The 19,173-nt window shown below is 44.8% G+C and overlaps 1 protein-coding gene across 1 annotated transcript in view; it reads left to right on the plus strand.

Moving 5' to 3' along the window:
• The first annotated feature begins 7,792 nt into the window (after positions 1-7,792).
• The window catches only part of cep135 (centrosomal protein 135), a 106,905-nt gene continuing 95,524 nt past the window's right edge, over positions 7,793-19,173 (plus strand). The window contains exon 1 of the mRNA XM_078217396.1: positions 7,793-7,930. The gene's annotated coding sequence lies outside the window, so the exon portion shown is untranslated. The remainder of the gene's footprint in view (positions 7,931-19,173) is intronic.

A 19,173-nucleotide genomic window follows, 5' to 3' on the forward strand; every position in this document is an offset into this window, starting at 1 on the left:
TCGCAGGTAAAACTCAGTATTTCAGTATAATTGAGCCACTCCCTTTCGAATGCAGAATTATGACAAACTTCTCTCCTAAAATCTTAATTCCTAAATTATGGAATTTCATTTCAGTATCATAATGTGTCTTTGGAGGGTCTAACAGCCGACAGGGAAATATTTCAGTACAGGATAGGAATGAATCCTGATGAAGTTGAGAGAGATTTTTGATTACAGTAACTTAAATGACTTGATATGCATTTTGTATGCAGGTGTGGCACCTTTGTTTCACATGCATTTGAATGGGATTGCATGGTTATTACGTGTTAGTAAAGATGATTTATCTATTTAAATTAACTCCTATCTGCTTGATGTATTGACACCAAATTCCTTTCTGAAAATCTCCGCGTTTACTTGCATTATGACGCTTGATATAATAAAGCTTATTAACATTGAAAGGAATATCAGAATATTTACATTTGCCAAGGTGTGTACTGTTCTGTCACTTCGAGCACCTACTGATAATGTTGAGGATGCTTAAAAGCATTAAACACATTTCACATTTTGCCTTCAATATTGCTCTAGAAAATTATTGTTGGTGCAGAATCCTTCTTTGAGCTCTAGAGATTTTTGTTAACTTATTTCTAATTTGGATCTTGTTAATGTTTACAACAGGAATCTGTCAATTTGCTTTGTAATCAGTAACATTCTATGAAGAAGCTGATTGTGATGATGGCCTCATAACAAATGTATCACTGCATTTAAAACACTATCAATTAAATAAAGTAAACTTCCTACTTGTGTTATCTTTGTGATTTATTCCATAGTTCTTAATACACCTGTGCACAAGAGACACATATTTCAATTGAAAATTCTTTGAATTTGATTTATTATTGTCACGTGCATCTGTTCTTTCAATTTTGCGGGCGGCACAGTAGCACAGTGGTTAGCACTGCTGCCTCACAGCGCCAGGGACACAGGTTCAAATCCAGCCCTGGTCACTGTCTGCACTTTCTTCCCGTTTCTGTTTGGGTTTCCTCCGGGTGCTTGGTTTCCTCCCACAGTCCAAAGATGTGCAGGTTAGGTGGATTGGCCGTGATAAATTGACCATTAGTGTCAGGGGGATTAGCAGGGTAAATGTGTGGGGTTATGGGAATAGGGACTGGGCGGGATTGTTGTTGGTACAGACTCGATGGGCTGAATGGCCTCCTTCTGTACTGTAGGGATTCTATGACCAAAAGAGAAAATGCTGGAAAATCTCAGCAGGTCTGGCAGCATCTGTAAGGAGAGAAAAGAGCTGACGTTTCGAGTCCAGATGACCCTTTGTCAAAGCTCATCTGGACTCTAAACGTCAGTTCTTTTCCCTCCTTACAGATGATGCAAGACTTGCTGAGATTTTCCAGCATTTTCTCTTTTGGTTTCGGGTTCCAGCATCTGCAATAATTTGCTTTTATCCTATGATTCTATAACATGTATTAGTATACAATGAAATGTATTGTTGCTTGCGCAGTATACAGACAAAGCATACTGTACACAGAGGAGAGAGTGCAGAATGTAGTATTACAGTCATAGCTAGGGTGTAGAGAAAGATCAACTTAGTATAAGGTAGGTCCATTCAAAAGTCTGATGGCAGCAGGGAAGAAGCTGTTCTTGAGTCGGTTGGTATGTGTCCTCAGACTTTTTGAATCTTTTCCCCGGTGGAAGAGAGTATGTCCGGGGTGCGTGGGGCCCTTGATAATGCTGGCTGTTTTTCTGAGGCAGTGGGAAGTGTAAACAGTGTCAATGGATGGGAGGCTGGTTTGTGTGATGGACTGGGCTTCATTCATGACCCTTTGTAATTTCTTGCAGTCTTAGAGCAGAAGCCATACCAAGCTGTGATACAATCAGAAAAAATGCTTTCTGTGGTGCATCAGTAAAAATTGGTGAAAGTTGTTGCGGACATGCTAAATTTTCTTAACCTCCTGAGAAAGCATAGGCGTCGATGGTCTTTCTTAACTATAGCGTTGGCATGGAGGGACCAAGACAGGTTTTTCATTTGATTTATTATCATGTGTGAAAAGTATTGTTTCTTACGTGCTTTACAGACAAAGCATAGTATAAATAGGGAAGGAAAGGAGTGCAGGATGTAGTGTTACAGTCATAGCCAGGGTGTAGAGAAAGATCAACTTAATTCAAGGTAGGTCCATTCAAAGGCCTGGTAGCAGCAGGGAAGAAGCTGTTTTTGAATCAGTTAGTATATGACCTCAGACGCTTGTATCTTTTACCTGACGGAAGAAGGTGGAATAGAGTATGTCTGGAGTGCGTGGGGTCCTTGATTATGCTGGCTGCTTTTCCGAGGCAGTGGGAAGTGTAGACAGCGTCAATGGGTGGGAGGCTGGTTTGAGTGATGGACTGGGCTTCATTCACAACCCTTTGTAGTTTCTTGTGGTCTTGGACAGAGCAGGAGCCATATCAAGCTGTGATATAGCCAGAAAGAATGCTTTCTATGTGCATCTGTAGAAGTTGGTGAGAGTTATAGCAGACATGCCAAGTTTCCTTAGTCTCTTGAGAAAGTAGAGGCTTTGGTGGGCTTTCTTAACCATAGCGTCTGCATGGGTGGGACCAGAACAGGTTGTTGGTGATCTGGACACCTAAAAACTTGAAGCTCTCGACCATTTCTACTTCATTCCTGTTGATGTAGACGGGCATGCCCTCCACTGCGCTTCCTGAAGTCTATGACTATCTCCTTCGTTTTGTTGACATTGAGGGAGAGATTATTGTTGCTGCACCAGTTCACCAGATTCTCTATCTCTTCTGTACTCTGTCTCTTCATTGTTTGAGATCCGATCCACTACAGTGGTGTCATCAGCAAACGTGAAAATCGAGTTGGAGAGGAATTTGGTCACACATAGTAAAGGGCTGAGAACATAGCCTTGTGGGGTACATGTGTTGAGGATGATCGTGGAGGTGGTGTTGTTGCCTATCCTTAGTTAATGTGGTCCGTGGGTGAGGAAGTCTAGGATCCAGATGCAGAGGGAGGAGCCAGTCCCCAGCATTGATTCCTGTGGTACACCATTCATTACATCTTGCCCACCAGAAAATGACCCATTATGCCGTCGGTCTTTTTCTGTCAGTGAACCAATCTTCCATCCATGCCAATATGTTACCCCCTATACCATGAGGTTTTCTGCACTAACCTTTGATGTGGTACCTTATCAAATGCCTTCTGGAAATCTAAGTGTGTCACATCCACAGGTTCCCCTTTATCTACAGCACATGTTCCTCAAATAACTCCAATAAATTGGATAAGCACTATTTCCTTTCACAAAAAATATGTTGATTCTGTTCGATTACCTTGAATTTATTGAAATCCAATGCCATTATGTCTTAATAATAACTTCAAACATTTTCCCTATGATTGACGTTAAATGAACTGGTCTGTAGATTCATGTTTTCTGCCTCCTTTTTTGAATAAAGTACAATCTATCTACTCACTGCATAAAGATATTTTCCTACTGTTATTTCTGGCTCTTTTGTCAATCACTTGAAATCTGTACCCGTTTGTTACAGACCCTTCACTAAGTGGAAATAGTTCTTTCTACAGTATTTACTGAAACCGTTCATCATTTTAAGCACTTTGATCCATCAAATCTCATCTTGGCCTTCTCTGCACTAAAAGAAACAACAGTGCCTCATCAATCTATTCACATAACTGGAATCGCTCATCCCTGGACTATTTTACTAAATCTCTTCTGTATTCCCAATGCCTCATGTCCTGGTTTCCCAGAATTGAACACAATATTGAAGTTATAGAGGTTCAGTATAGCTTTTTGGGTTTTTGTATCCATGGGTGGAATTTTACTGCCCCGTGGAGAGGGTGTGACCGCCATCATAAAGTTGTGGGAAACATGTCAGAGTGGAGCCATGACATTTTCCTGCTGAAAGGCAAAATTCTCAAGGGCTGCGAGGCAGCAGGCTCAGAAATACTCAGGATGTTAGTGGGCAGGCAATTGAGGATGTCAAGCAGCCACATCAAGGCATTATCAGAATAGACCAGAATCTGGATATTCTCCAACATCACTCACCACACCTCTCTACCACCTACAGACACAAGTCAGGAATGTGATGGAATACTCTCCACTTTGTTAGTGGGTGTTATAGATCAGCTATGGCTTGGTTGGCAGACCCCACATCCACCTCTGAGACAGAAGGTTATGAATTCAAGGTCCACTCCAGGAACTTAAGCCCTTAATCCAAAATAGCACTGAGGTAATGTTGCACTGCTGATATCTCATATTTCAAATACGATTTAAAATGGAGGCACATCTGCTCTCTCAGGTAGACATAAAAGATCCCATACCACGATTGCAAAGTAGGTCAAGGAAGTTGAAGGTCAAGGACGCAAATCTTTGTCTCGTCACTGGACACAGGTGAGGTCCCAGAGGATTGGAGGATAGCTAATGTGGTCCCGTTATTTAAGAAGGGTAGGAAAGATAACCTGGGAAATTATAGGACGGTGAGCTTGACGTCCGTGGTAGGGAAGTTGTTGGAGAGGATTCTTAGAGATAGGATGTATGCGCATTTAGAAAGGAATAAACTCATTAACGATAGTCAGCATGGTTTTGTGAGAGGGAGGTCATGCCTCACTAACCTGGTGGAGTTTTTTGAAGAAGTGACTAGAATGGTTGACGAGGGGAGGGCCGTGGATGTCGTCTATACGGACTTTAGTAAAGCATTTGACAAAGTCCCTCATGGTAGGTTGGTGCAAAAGGTTGGATCTCATGGGATTAAGGGGGAGGTGGCTAGATGGGTGGAGAACTGGCTTGGTCACAGAGACAGAGGGTGGTAGTAGAAGGGTCTTTTTCCGGCTGGAGGCCTGTGACTAGTGGTGTTCCGCAGGGCTCTGTATTGGGACCTCTGCTGTTTGTGATTTATATAAACGATCTGGAAGAAGGTGTAACTGGGGTGATCAGTAAGTTTGCGGACGACACGAAAATGGCTGGACTTGCAGATAGTGAGGAACATTGTCAGAGGCTACAGAAGGATATAGATAGGCTGGAAATTTGGGCAAAGAAATGGCAGATGGAGTTCAATCCAGATAAATGCGAAGTGATACATTTTGGTAGAACTAACGTAGGGGGGAGCTATACGATAAATGGCAGAACCATAAAGGGTGTAGATACGCAGAAGGACCTGGGTGTGCGAGTCCACAGATCCTTGAAGGTGACATCACAGGTGGAGAAGGTAGTGAATAAGGCATATGGCATGCTTGCCTTTATAGGACGGGGCATAGAGTATAAAAGTTGGGGTCTGATGTTGCAGTTGTATAGAACGTTGGTTCGGCTGCATTTGGAATACTGCGCCCTGTTTTGGTCACCACACTACCAGAAGGACATGGAGGCTTTAGAGAGAGTGCAGCGGAGGTTTACCAGGATGTTGCCTGGTACGGAAGGGCTTAGTTGTGAGGAGAGATTGGGTAAACTGGGGTTGTTCTCACTGGAAAGACGGAGGATGAGGGGTGACCTAATAGAGGTGTATAAAATTATGAAAGGCATAGATAGGGTGAACGGAGGGAAGCTTTTTCCCAGGTCGGTGGTGACGTTCACGAGGGGTCATAGGTTCAAGGTGAAGGGGGGGAGGTTTAACACAGATATCAGAAGGACGTATTTTACACAGAGGGTGGTGGGGGCCTGGAATGCACTGCCAGGCAAGGTGGTGGAGGCGGACACACAGGGAACGCTTAAGACTTATCTAGATAGCCACATGAACGGAGTGGGAATGGAGGGATACAAAAGAATGTTCCAGTTTGGACCAGGGAGCGGCACGGGCTTGGAGGGCCAAAGGGCCTGTTCCTGTGCTGTATTGTTCTGTGTTCTTTTTTCTTGTAATAATCTCGCCAAAGCCAGTCTTCCATCAAGCAACACCCTTTATTTACAAATGGAAATGCGCCTCTTCCATGGCTTACAGCTCACCAATCCAAGCCCGACAACCGACATCATGAGAGTCCATGTTGAAGCTGCTTTTTCCACTGGGTGAACCCCCGCTCACTCAGTAGGGGCGTTCATACTCCACTAAGCCCAGGGGGAGATCTACTCATGCTCCCCATGTCCTTTGTGGCCAGCATAACAGAGGTTCCGATAGTCCTGCTCCAATTCTATTATTTCACCGTTCAAACGTGCCAGATTGTCCCGTCTTGCTGGGAGCTGATCCACCATACCCCTGCTGGGTAATACTGCCCCACCGGTAACTTTACCTCCACTATCAACCGCAATCATTAAGGATAGGCGGCAACAACACCTCCTCCATGATCATTCGCAACACTGGTGCCCCACAAGGCTGTGTTCCCAGCCCCCTACTATACTCCTTATACAGCTATGATTATGTAGCCAAATTCCCCTCCAATTCGATTTTCAAGTTTGCTGACGACACCACTGTAGTGGGTCAGATCTCAAACAATGACGAGACAGAGTGCAGGAATGGGATAGAGAATCTGGTGAACTGGTGCAGCAACAATAATCTCTTCCTCAGTGTCAGCAAAACGAAGGCGATAGTCATTGACTTCAGAAAGCGTAGGGGAGAACATGCCCCTGTCTACATCAACGGGGACAAAGTAGAAAGGGTCGAGAGCTTCAAGTTTTTAGGTGTCCAGATCACCAACAAATTGTCCTGGTCCCCCTATGCCGACACTATGGTTAAGAAAGCCCACCAATGCCTCTACTTTCTCAGAAGACTAAGGAAATTTGGCATGTCCGCCACGACTCTCACCAACTTTTACAGATGCACCATGGAAAGCATTCTTTCTGGCTATATGACAGCTTGGTATGGCTCCTGCCCTGCCCATGACCGCAAGAAATTACAAAGGGTCATGAATGAAGCCCAGTCCATCATACAAACCAGCCTCCTGTCCATTGACTCTGTCTATACTTCCCACTATCTCGGAAAAGCATCCAGCATAATTAAGAACTCCACGCACCTGGGACATTCTCTCTTCCACCTTCTATCAGGAAAAAGTCTGAGGTCAAGTACCAATCTATTTAAGAACAGCCTCTTCCCTGTTGCCATTAAACTTTTGAATGGACCTACCTCGCACTAAGTTGATCTTTCTCTCCACCCTAGCTATGACTGTAATACTATTCTGCACTCTCTCCTTTCCTTCTCTATGAACAGTATGGTTTGGCTGTATAACTCGCAAGAAACAATACTTTTCACTGTATACTAATACATGTGACAATAATAAATCAAATCAAAGGATGCCAGTGTCTCACTGATGGCGCTTCCCCTCGTCCCCTCGTCTCATTGGATGCCATTCCCTCTGGCCCCACTGTTTCACTGGGTGCTGTTCCCCCGGCTCCGCTGGGTGCCGCTGTCGGGCTCCGCGCTGTTCCCCCGGCTCCGCTGGGTGCCGCTGTCGGACTCCGCGCTGTTCCCCGTGGCTCCGCTGGGTGCCGCTGTCGGGCTCCGCGCTGTTCCCCGTGGCTCCGCTGGGTGCCGCTGTCGGGCTCCGCGCTGTTCCCCGTGGCTCCGCTAGGTGCCGCTGTCGGGCTCTGCGCTGTTCCCCGTGGCTCCGCTGGGTGCCGCTGTCGGGCTCCGCGCTGTTCCCCGTGGCTCCGCTGGGTGCCGCTGTCGGGCTCCGCGCTGTTCCCTGTGGCTCCGCTGGGTGCCGCTGTCGGGCTCCGCGCTGTTCCCTATGGCTCCGCTGGGTGCCGCTGTCCAGCTCCACGCTGTTACCCGTGGCTCCGCTGGGTGCCGCTGTCGGGCTCCGCGGTGTTCCCCGTGGCTCCGCTGGGTGCCGCTGTCGGGCTCCGCGCTGTTCCCCGTGGCTCCGCTGGGTGCCGCTGTCGGGCGGCTCGCTCCGGCCCGGAAGGGGTGCGCGCCGTTTTTAAACCGCTTGCCGCGGAGATTCGGGTTCCGGCCGGTGGCAGACGGAAGCGGAGCCACGGGGAAAGGAGCTGTTGCAGCCGGGGAATCCGCGGTAAGGGGATAGAGACCGGGAATGGGGTGAGGTCTGACTCGAAAAGCTCACTAACTGCCGGGTAAATGGGCGGGGAGGGGAAAGGCCCCTTACCCGGCCCGGGAGGGAGAACCTTTAATTAAAGGACTGGCTGCCTTTCCGCCGACAGTAATTGTGAGACGCATGCGTACATCCAGACAGGGGTCCATGTCACATGATCACTGGCTCCCATCAGAAAGGTTGACCTTGTCTCTGTTCTAAATGGTCACCCTCTGGTCCATCCTGCTCAATCCCTTGTCTGAAGTTACAACCCTGGCAGCACCGCACCCAACAATTTAACTTTAGTTTCCAAATTCCACCCCTCTATCACCTTCACATGGCCCATCTCTAACACTTTTCCCTTCCTTGACCTCTCCGTCTCCATTTCTGGTGATAAACTGCCCACTGGTATCCATTACAAGCCGATTCCCACAACTACCTTGACTACAGCTCTTCACACCCCGTATCCTGTAAGGACTCCATCCCATTCTCTCAGTTCCTCTGCTGCATCTGTTCTGATGATGCCACTTTCCAAAATGGCACAGCCAAGATGTCATCCTTCCTCAATTGTGGTTTTCCATCCACTGTGGTTCACAGGGCTCCCATCCCTCAGTCCACTTCTCTCACCCCCATGCCTCCCTTCCAGAACTAGGATAGGGTCCACCATGTCCTCACTTTTCATCCCACCAGTCCCTGCATTCAAAGGATCATCCTCCACCATTTCCGCCAACTCCGCATGATGCCACTACTCAACACATCTTCCTGTCACTCGCCCTGTTAGCATTCTGCAGGGACCATTCGCTCTGAGACACCCTGGTCCACTCCTCCATCACACCCAACACCTCACCCCTTGACCCTTCCCAGCGCTTCACATGCATCTTCTTCAATCTGATCTATTGCATTTGCTGCCCCCAATGCGGTCTACTGTACATAAGAACTAGGAGCAGGAGTAGGTCATCTGGCCCCTCGAGCCTGCTCTGCCATTCAATAAAATCATGGCTGATCTTTTTGTGGACTCAGCTCCACTTACTCGTCCGCTCACCATAACCCATAATTTCTTTACTGTTCAAAAATGTATCTATCTTTGCCTTAAAAACATTCAATGAGGTAGCCTCAACTGCTTCACTGGGCAGGGAATTCTACAGATTCACAACCCTTTGTGTGAAGAAGTTCCTCCTCAACTCAGTCCTAAATCTGCTTCCCCTTATTTTGAGTCTATGCCCCCCAGTTCTAGTTTCACCTGCCAATGGAAACTACTTCCCTGCTTCTATCTTATCTATTCCCTTCATAATCTTTTATGTTTCTATAAGATCTCCCCTCATCGGAGAGACCAAACGCAGACTGGATGACTGCTTTGCTGAACTTCTTTGGTCCATCCACAAGCAGGACCCAGACCTGTTGCTTGCCACTTCAACACACCACCTTGTTCTCCTGTCCACATGTCTGTCCTTGGCCTTTTGCAATGTTCGAGAGAAGTCCAACGCAAACTGGGGGAACATCACCTCCTCCCGATTGGGCACTTTACAGCCTTCTGGACTGAACATTGAGTTCAACAACTTCAGAGGATGAACTCTCTCCTCCGCCTTCACCCCCTTGCCATTTATTTTATTCCATTTGTTTCTTCTTTTCATCTCATTCATCCATTTTTATCACCCTTCTTTCTCACTTCCTTTTTCCACTTCTCCATTCCCGATCTCCATCTGCCCGCCACTCCGCCCTGCCCCTTCAAGGCAACTGCCTTAACAATCTGTACCTCTGTTCTGCCACTCTCACATTCTGATCACTTAATAGACACTTTTAGGAACTTTCTCAGTCTCTTGATCTTCGTTTACATTCCCTTTGTCCAATTACAGCCCCCCCCAGCCGCCACACCTCCACCCTCAGAGTATCTAGTGTCTAGAAGTAGCATTGGCTGAGAGGATTAAGGTGAATCCAAAGGAATTCTTTAAGAACATTAAAGGAAAAAGAATAACTAGAGAGAGAATAGGACAAGGACCTCAAGGACCAAATAGGACACAAAAGTGTGGAATCACAGGAGATGGTCGAGGTTCTCAATGAATATTTCTCCTCTGTGTTTACCGTGGAGAAAGACATGAAGACTTGGGAACCTGGGAAATTAGTGATGATATATTGGGGACAGTTCGCATTACAGTAGAGGAGGTGATGACGTATTAAAATGTATGAAAGTGGATAAATCTCCTGGCCCTGACCAGGCATATTGAAGAACACTGCATGAGGCTAGAGAAGAAATTGCGGGAGCCCTGGCTGAGATATTTGCATCATTGTTAGCCATGGGGTGATGTACCAGAAGACTGGAGGATAGCAAATGCTGTGCCCTTATTTAGGAAGGGCTACAAAGAAAAACCTGGGAATTATAGACTGGTAAGCCTGACATCTGTGGTGGGTAAATTATTAGAGAGGATTCTGAGGGATAAGATGTACAAGCATTTGGAAAGACAGGGTTTGATTAGGAGTGGTCAGCACGGCTTTATGCATGGGAGATCATGCCTTACAAACTTATTAGAGTTCTTTGATGAAGTGACCAGGAAGGTTGATGAGGGTAGGGCGGTAGACATATTCTATATGGACTTCAGTAAGGCCTTTGATAAAGTTACACATGATAGGCTGCTCTGGAAGGTTAGACCACACAGAATCCAGGGAGAGCTGCCAAATTGGATATACAATTGGCTTGATGGTAAGAAGCAGAGGCTAATGGTGGAAGTATGCTTGTCGGGCTGGAGGCCTGTGACTAGTGGTGTGCCTCAGGGGTCAGTGCTGGGCCCATTGCTGTTTGTTATCTATATCAACAATTTAAATGAGAATGTACAAGGCATGAGTTTGCAGATGACACTAAAATAGGTGGTGGTGTAGACAGTGAGGAAGGTTACCAAAAATTGCAGCAGGATCTTAATCAGCTGGGGAAGTGGGCCGAGAATCAGCAAATGGAGTTCAATACAGATAAGTGTGAGGCGTTGCATTTTGGAAAGTCAAATCAAGGTAGGATTTTCACGGTGAATAGGAGGACCTTAGGGAGTATCGTGGAATAGAGGGACCTTGGAGTTCAGGCGCACGGTTCTCTAAAGGTGGAGTCACAGGTAGATGGGGCAGTGAAGAAGGCTTTTGGCATGTTGGTCTTCATCAGTCAGGGCATTGAGTATAGAAGTTGGGAAGTTATATTGTAGTTGTACAGGATGTTGGTGAGGCCGCACCTTGTGTACAGTTTTGGTCGCCTTGCTATAGGAAAGATTTGAGGTCACGTACCAACCGACTCAAGAACAGCTTCTTCCCTGCTGCTGTCAGACTTTTGAATGGACCTATCTTGCATTAAATTGATTTTTCTCTACACCCTAACTATGACTGTAACACTACATTCTGCATTCTCTCATTTCCTTCTCTATGAAGGGTATGTTTTGACTGTATAGCACGCAAGAAACAATACTTTTCACTGTATGTTAATACATGTGACAATAAATCAAAATCAAATCAAAAATCAAGATATTATTAAACTGGAGAGAGTGAAGAAGAGATTTACAAGGATGTTGCCGGACCCAAGGGACTGAGTTATAGGTAGAGATTGGACTTTTTTCTTTGGAGTGTAGGAGACTGAGGGGTGTAATTATAGAGGTGTATAAGATCATGAGAGGCATGGATAGAGTGAATGCACTCGGTCTTTTTCCCAGGGTTGGGAATTGAGAAGTAGAGGGCATAGGTCTAAGTTAAGAGGGGAAAAAATTAATGGGAACGTGAGGAGGAACGTTTTTTACACAGACGGTGGTACATATGTGAAATAAGCTGCCAGAGGATGTGGTTGAGGTAGGGACATTGTCAACATTTGTAAGAGAATTGGACAGATACATGGATAGGAAGGATTTCGAGGGATATGGGCCAAATGCAGGCAAATGGGGTTAGCTTAGATGGGCAATTTGGTCGACATGGACCAGTTTGAGCTGAAGGGCCTGTCTCTATGCCGTAGATTCTTTGATTCTCTCCTGGTTTCCTTTGCTCTTAGTTCTGACGAAGGGTCATCCAGACTCAGAACGTTGACTGTATTCTTTCTCCACAGATGCTGTCAGACCTGCTGAGATTTTCCAGCATTTTCTGTTTTTGTTTCAGATTCCAGCATCCGCAGTGTTTTGCTTTTATAATAATTCTTTGATGTTTGAGCCCTCCAATATAACCAGGTCCCAGAATCATAGAGTTTTGCAGCAGAAAAAGAGGACCTTCAGCTCATCATGTCCGTGCAGCCATCAAGCACCAATTTATTCTAATCCCATTTTCCAGCATCTGGTCCGTGGCTATGGCATTTCAAGAGCTCACCTAAGTGCTTCTTAAATGTCGTGGGGTTCCTGCCTCTATAGAGGGAGCTGGGCTAAACGTCTGTTGGGACTAGCTGGGAGGGCAGCATGGACTGGTTGGGCTGAAGGGTTTGTTTCCATGCTGTATTGCTCTATGACTCTGACTCTACCACTCTTTCAAGCAGAGATTCCAGATTCCCACCAATCTCTGAGTGAAAAAGATTTTCCTCAAATCTATTCTAAATCTCCTGCCCCTTACCTTAAATCTCTGCCTCCCTGGTTATTGACCCTTTTACTAAGAGGAAAAGTTTATTCCTTTTTATTTTCTTTATTTGTTTCCTCTGAATTTTTTCCCCCAGGCTTTGTGATATCTGCCTTACCACTGGCTTGGTTGTCTCAGTTAACATTAGTACAAAGTTTTAGAGAAAAAAATCAGATCATCTGGAAACTTGTTAAAGTTTGGCTTTGATGATGGTACAGCTGGTGTGAAGCTCAAAAGGGTTGTATTATCTCTGAGATGACACCATTGCATATCAGAGATGGGTTTCTGGGCTTCTGTGAGGAATTTGCTGCAACCTGAGGTGGAGGGGCAAAAATCTTCTTGATGAGATACTTGTAATATCTTGCAAATAGGGGCAACCACCAACTAGATTAACAAATGAACGGTTTAGTAAGGTAAGTAACTATATAGAGAGAGTGACATAAAGGCTACCGTACTCCAGACTCTAACTGGCAAGGAAAACCTGCACTTAGCTCCAGGATTTGCATCAAGGCTCCATTGGCTGAACAGGTCACATGACCCTCCAAGAGCTTGCACCTTAAAAGGACACACTACCAAAGTACTTGTACCAGGCTCATCATTGAGGTCAGACCTGGTATCCCCTCTGTCAGTTTCTTGCTAGGGCGTAACAAGCAACCCCTGTGACTAACTTTCTTCCTTGGCTACTTAATAATGTTCTCACCTCAGACATTATGTGTTCAAGCTGCACTCCAGGCTTGAACAAAAAAATCAAGTAAAACTACTGGGGCTGTACTGCACTGTTTGTGCAGATTATAAGAAATAGGAGCTGGAGTAGGCCCTTTGGCCCATTGAGCTTGCTCCGCCATTCAGTAAGCTCTTGGCTAATCTAATTGTGGCCTTAATTGCACCTTCCTCTCTGCCCATTATAACCCTCAACTTCCTAATTCTGCCTTGAATATATTCAATGACCCACCTCCACTGTTTTCTGGGTTAGTGAATAAGAGAAGAAAATCCTTCTCATCTCTGTTTTAAATAGGAAACCCCTAATTTTTCAACTGTGTCCCCTAGTTCTAGATTCCCTTATAAGGAAATATCATTTCAGCATCTACTGTCAAGTCCCTTCAGAATCTTATGCTTCAATAAGGTCACCTCCCATTCTTTTAAACTCCAATCAGGATAGACACAATCTGCTCAACTTTTCTTCAAAAGACAACTTCTTCACCCCTGGCATCAACCTAGTGAATGTTTTCTGAACTTCCAATTCAATATATCCCTCCTCAAGTAAGGAGATCAAACTGTACACATATTCCAGGTGCAGTCTCACAAATGCCTTGCATTGTTGTGGCAATATTTCCCTACTGTTATACCCTATTCCCCTTGAAATAAAGGCCAGCATTCTGTTTGCCTTCCTAATTACTTGCTGTACCTGCATGCTAACATTTTGTGATTCTTGTACAAGGACACCCAGAATCCCTCTTGCACAATTTTTTGCAGGTACTGTAAAACAAGGCTCCATCTTTGTTAAGCGTAGTTTTTTGTCCATGAGACTTTTCTTGTTCTGTCTGTAAGTCTGCCATTCCCCCTCTTCTGTGTTTCATACCGTACCCATATAGATTTCACACATTCATTCATTCATTTATTGAATTTGTACCCTGCAAGTTGAGAGCCAAATGTATCCAATGGGTATCTGGACTAAAGAGTGTTGCTACATCTATGTAAGAGAAACTGGAGGTTGAGTCCTAGGCTGATTTGAGCTAATTTCCCGAATGTTCATAAAAGCTGCAAGACTGCCTTGCTTAAAGCATCTTGGGACACCTTTGAGAGATGGAAGGGAGCAAAGTTGCAACCCTTGGAATGTGTCTAGGAGGAGCAGAGGTTTGACAGCATGATTGAGATACCCAGGATGGAGGTTTAACAAAGGAATGGCTTCTATTACATGGTGAAAAAAATGGATTGTATTTTTTCTCCAGTTTTCTGCGCTGTGATATTATGGACTAGAAATCAAATCATAGAAATCATAGAAACCCTACAGTACAGAAAGAGGCCATTTGGCCCATCGAGTCTGTACCGACCACAATCCCACCCAGGCCCCAGCCCCACATCCCTACATATTTACCCACTAATCCCTCTAACCTACACATCTCAGGACACTAAGGGCAATTTTTAGCATGGCCAATCAACCTAACCCGCACATCTTTGGACTGTGGGAGGAAACCGGAGCACCCGGAGGAAACCCACGCAGACACGAGGAGTATGTGCAAACTCCACACAGACAGTGACCCAAGCCGGGAATCGAATCCAGGTCCCTGGAGCTGTGAAGCAGCAGTGCTAACCACTGTGCTACCATGCCGCCCCAATGTTCGGCTTTGGCCAATGTCACGTGGTGAACAACATTAGAAACTCTCAGTTTTATATTATTAATGCAAGATTTTTAATATTTTTAATTATATGATGCTGAAGCAATGTGGATATAGAAGTAGTTTAAACCGTAATCATGAAGTGATAAAACTTAATGCATCAAACCTTCTTGTCATATCAATATCTGCAGAGTACAATTGATGTAGTGAACTCCCCGCAGTTTTACACTGCTGTCCTTAATAGCTAGTTCTTTGAATAACAAGGAACTATAATTAGAAGGTGCACCATTTAGGAAAGGTGTTTTACTGTGTAGCTCTTTAGCAAATGCATGCAAGATCTTTGTGTCAACTGTGATTAGAAGCAAGCTTGATATCACACACTGCGTTTGTTGTCTTGTAAACTGACTAAGTCACATAATACTCTTCTAACACAGATGCAGGTATTAACTTAATCCCTGCTGCTAGTTTCATATCACATTCACAACTCCTGCTACTGTAGTAAACTACTGCTTAACATAGCATTTCAACAAACGGGAACTGAATTGATTAAATTGTAAATTAAGGCCATTCAAAAGGGACTAAATGCCATTTTAGAGTATTTGCAGTGACAAAGAAACTGCTTTGTTCGCTGACTTGTTGGAAAAAAATTATAGAATTGAGCTCCAGTTCATTACATGGGAACAGGAGAATGCGCTTTTTGACAAATATGTATGTTCAGCAATTACTGCGTATGCAACTTGTTACTCCTGCCCATGGTTCGCTATTGGCAGTGGCCTATCAAAGTGCTCCATTGTGAAAATAATTGCCACCATCACCTCCTGAAAGCAACTTGCCTTCTGCATTCAAGAACACGTCTTTTGAAATTAGCTTCTGTAGGGAAAATGTGCAACTTCAATTCAAAAGCGGGAAGACAGTGCCTTTTATTGATTTAAATATTTTTGCATGTGCTCTGGTGCTTTAATGAGACTGTGACACAAAATGTAAGCAATAGCTCTACCGCACAAAATGCATCTAGTTGTAAAATTATGGACAAATGCAATTGGGTTTAAGTGTTTTTATTCTTTGGTGTGTGGGTGTCACTGGAAAAGTAAGCTGCCATCCTTAACCAGTAAGAGTTTTAACAACAGGTTAAAGTCCAACAGGTAGCAAATGCCATTCGCTTTCGGAGCGCTGCTCCTTCATCAGATGAAGTGTTTTGGAGCAGATTTCCACTCCATCTGACGAAGGAGCAGCGCTCCGAAAGCTAATGGTATTTGCTACCAAATAAACCTGTTGGACTTTAACCTGGTGTTGTTAAAACTCTTACTGTGTTTACCCCAGTCCAATGCCGGCATCTCCAAATCCTTAACCAGTCCAGCCTAATTGTAACTCCAAATCCACAGCAATGTGGTTGAACCTTAGCTGCCCTGTGAAATGGCCTAAAAGCCACTCCATTCAAGCCAATTGGGGGTGGGCAACAAATGCTGGTCTTGCCAGTGACACCAGTATCCCATGAAAGTAAAACTTAACTGATTAATGCTCAGTTTGGGTTCTTCCAGTGGCAGGAGGTAGTTTTGAGCGACCTATGTTTGTATTGTTGGATATTAGAAATGAGATATAGATTTAACTGAATTTAGCTTAGTATTTATGTGAAAGAAAGTTAAATCTCTACATTCTTATTAAACAAAGGTGTTTGGATGTATGGGGATTTTAAGTTAATTTCAAACTGTGTCTGCATTGTGACTTGAGAGTTTATGAAGTTAAAAGCAAACAGAGCTTAAAGGAAGACTGGGCAATTGCTTAACACAGTAAGAGTTTTAACAACACCAGGTTAAAGTCCAACAGGTTTATTTGGTAGCAAATGCCATTAGCTTTCGGAGCGCTGCTCCTTCGTCAGATGGAGTGGAAATCTGCTCTCAAACAGGGCACACAGAGACACAAACTCAAGTTACAGAATACTGATTAGAATGTGAATCTTTACAGCTAATCAAGTCTTAAAGATACAGACAATGTGAGTGGAGAGAGCATTAGGCACAGGTTAAAGAAATGTGCATTGTCTCCAGACAGGACAGCCAGTGAGATTCTGCAAGTCCAGACAAGCTGTGGGGGTTACCGATAGTGTGACATGAACCCAAGATCCCGGTTTAGGCCGTCCTCATATGTGCGGAACTTGGCTATCAGTTTCTGCTCAGCGACTCTGCGCTGTCGTGTATCGTGAAGGCCGCCTTGGAGAACGCTTACCCGAATATCAGAGGCCGAATGCCCGTGACCGCTGAAGTGCTCCCCCACAGGAAGAGAACAGTCTTGCCTGGTGATTGTCGAGCGGTGTTCATTCATCCGTTCTCGTAGCGTCTGCATGGTTTCCCCAATGTACAATGCCTTGGGACATCCTTTCCTGCAGCGTATCAGGTAGACAACGTTGGCCGAGTTGTAAGAGTAGGTACCGTGTACCTGGTAGATGGTGTTCTCACATGAGATGATGGCAATTGCTTAACAACCAGGGGCTACCTTTAAGTTAGAAAGACCTGTTGCATTTAGTTTTTAACTGGACCCAAGGCAGTTGGAACTTAGCAATTATGAGGAAACAGCTCTCACCCCTCTATCAGAAGGAATGCAATGGAGTAATGGAAAGTCCCAGGAACTAAAGGACAGATAGTTTAAGGAAGTGAAAAGTGAATCCCAGGAAACTGAAGTTAAAAGGACAAAGAACCTGGAAACTGAAGAAAGTTACTATTCATTGGAATTAAAGACATAGCTGAAAAGTGCAGATCTGGCGAAGTTGGCTCGCGAGAAGCCAGATATCTGAAGCAATCCTAAGGTTGGTGAGGTAGTAAAGCAGTAGCATTCTATTGGCATGGCTGGATATTTGAGAGATTAGGTGGAAGCTTGAATGCACATGGAAAATCAAGGCAGAGGCATACTGAAAGGAGAGAGAGAAATCCTGAAAGTGGATCCTTGCTAAAGTAGCTAAGGGAAAGTTTAGTTTGAAAGAAGATTCTAAGAAGTGACTTTTTGACAGTGAAGTTTGGGAAAGACTTATGTGGAAGCCAGAGTCCAGTGAGCCAAGTTGGCTCATGGTGTAATACTCATCTGGGGGGAATTGAGAAATCCACAAAAGTTATATTGGGTAGCATCTGCTGCTTGGTTTCAAAGTGGGGTGCCTGTTGTTTTACAGGGACTCTGTCTTTACTTAGAACACTGTAGTGTAAGATATATTTTGTAACCTATGTTATTTTAAAATCAGTGTACATTTATGAAGATAAGTGTGAATGAAGGAGTATTGTACTATGTAAAACTTTTCATGTTTAATAAATTTATTTTTTCTTTTGCTAAAAGCTAATTGTCAGTCCTGCGACTCTGTTCATCCATGTTTCTAAAAAAAAGATAAAAGTTACAGACTGTTGAGCCAGGGTTCCATTCTGGGACCTTCTCTACGATTATAACAAAGGAGGAAGTTGACTCCAGATCTCATTTCAATCTTGGTCCAAACATGGACAAAACATTTGACCAAGTGTGAATTCAAGGAGCCCGAGCAAAATTGAAGTCAGTGTCAAAAGTGGGGGAAAGATTTCCACTGGTTGAAGCCATACCTAACACAAAGATGCTTGTGTTCGGTGGAGGTCAGTTATCCACGGACATATCTGCTGGAGTTCCTCAGCGTAGTGTCCTAGGCCCAACCATTTTCAGCTCCTTTATCATTGACCTCCACCGTAAGATGGGGATGGTGGGGGCAGGAGTGTTCCATCTTGGCCTCCTTGTGAGGTCTCCAGGATCACAATACCAGTCTTCAGCTAATTCGATTCACTCCATTGATATCAAGAGATGGCAGAAGGCACTGGATACTGCAAAGGTTATGGACCCTGACAACACTCCAGCAATAGTACTGAAGATGTGTGCTGTAGGATAAGCTGCACCCCAGCCAAGCTGTTCCAGTACAATTGTAACACTGGCATCTACCCAGCAATGTGGAAAATTGCCCAGGCATGTCCTGTCCACAAAAGCAGGACAGATCCAACCCAGCCAATTACCATAGAACCATAGAAAATTACAGCTCAGAAACAGGCCTTTTGGCCCCCCTTGTCTGTGCTGAACCATTTTATGCCTAGTCCCACTGACCTGCACTTGGACCATATCCCTCCACACCCCTCTCATCCATGAACCCGTCCAAGTTTTTCTTAAATGTTAAAAGTGACCCCGCATTTACCACTTTATCTGGCAGCTCATTCCACACTCCCACCACTCTCTGCGTGAAGAAGCCCCCCCCTAATACTCCCTTTAAACTTTTCTCCTTTCACCCTTAACCCATGCCCTCTGGTTTTTTTCTCCCCTCGCCTCAGCGGAAAAAGCCTGCTT

This window comes from Mustelus asterias, chromosome 1 (assembly GCF_964213995.1).
Source record: "Mustelus asterias chromosome 1, sMusAst1.hap1.1, whole genome shotgun sequence".
NCBI classification, from domain to species: Eukaryota; Metazoa; Chordata; class Chondrichthyes; order Carcharhiniformes; family Triakidae; genus Mustelus; species Mustelus asterias.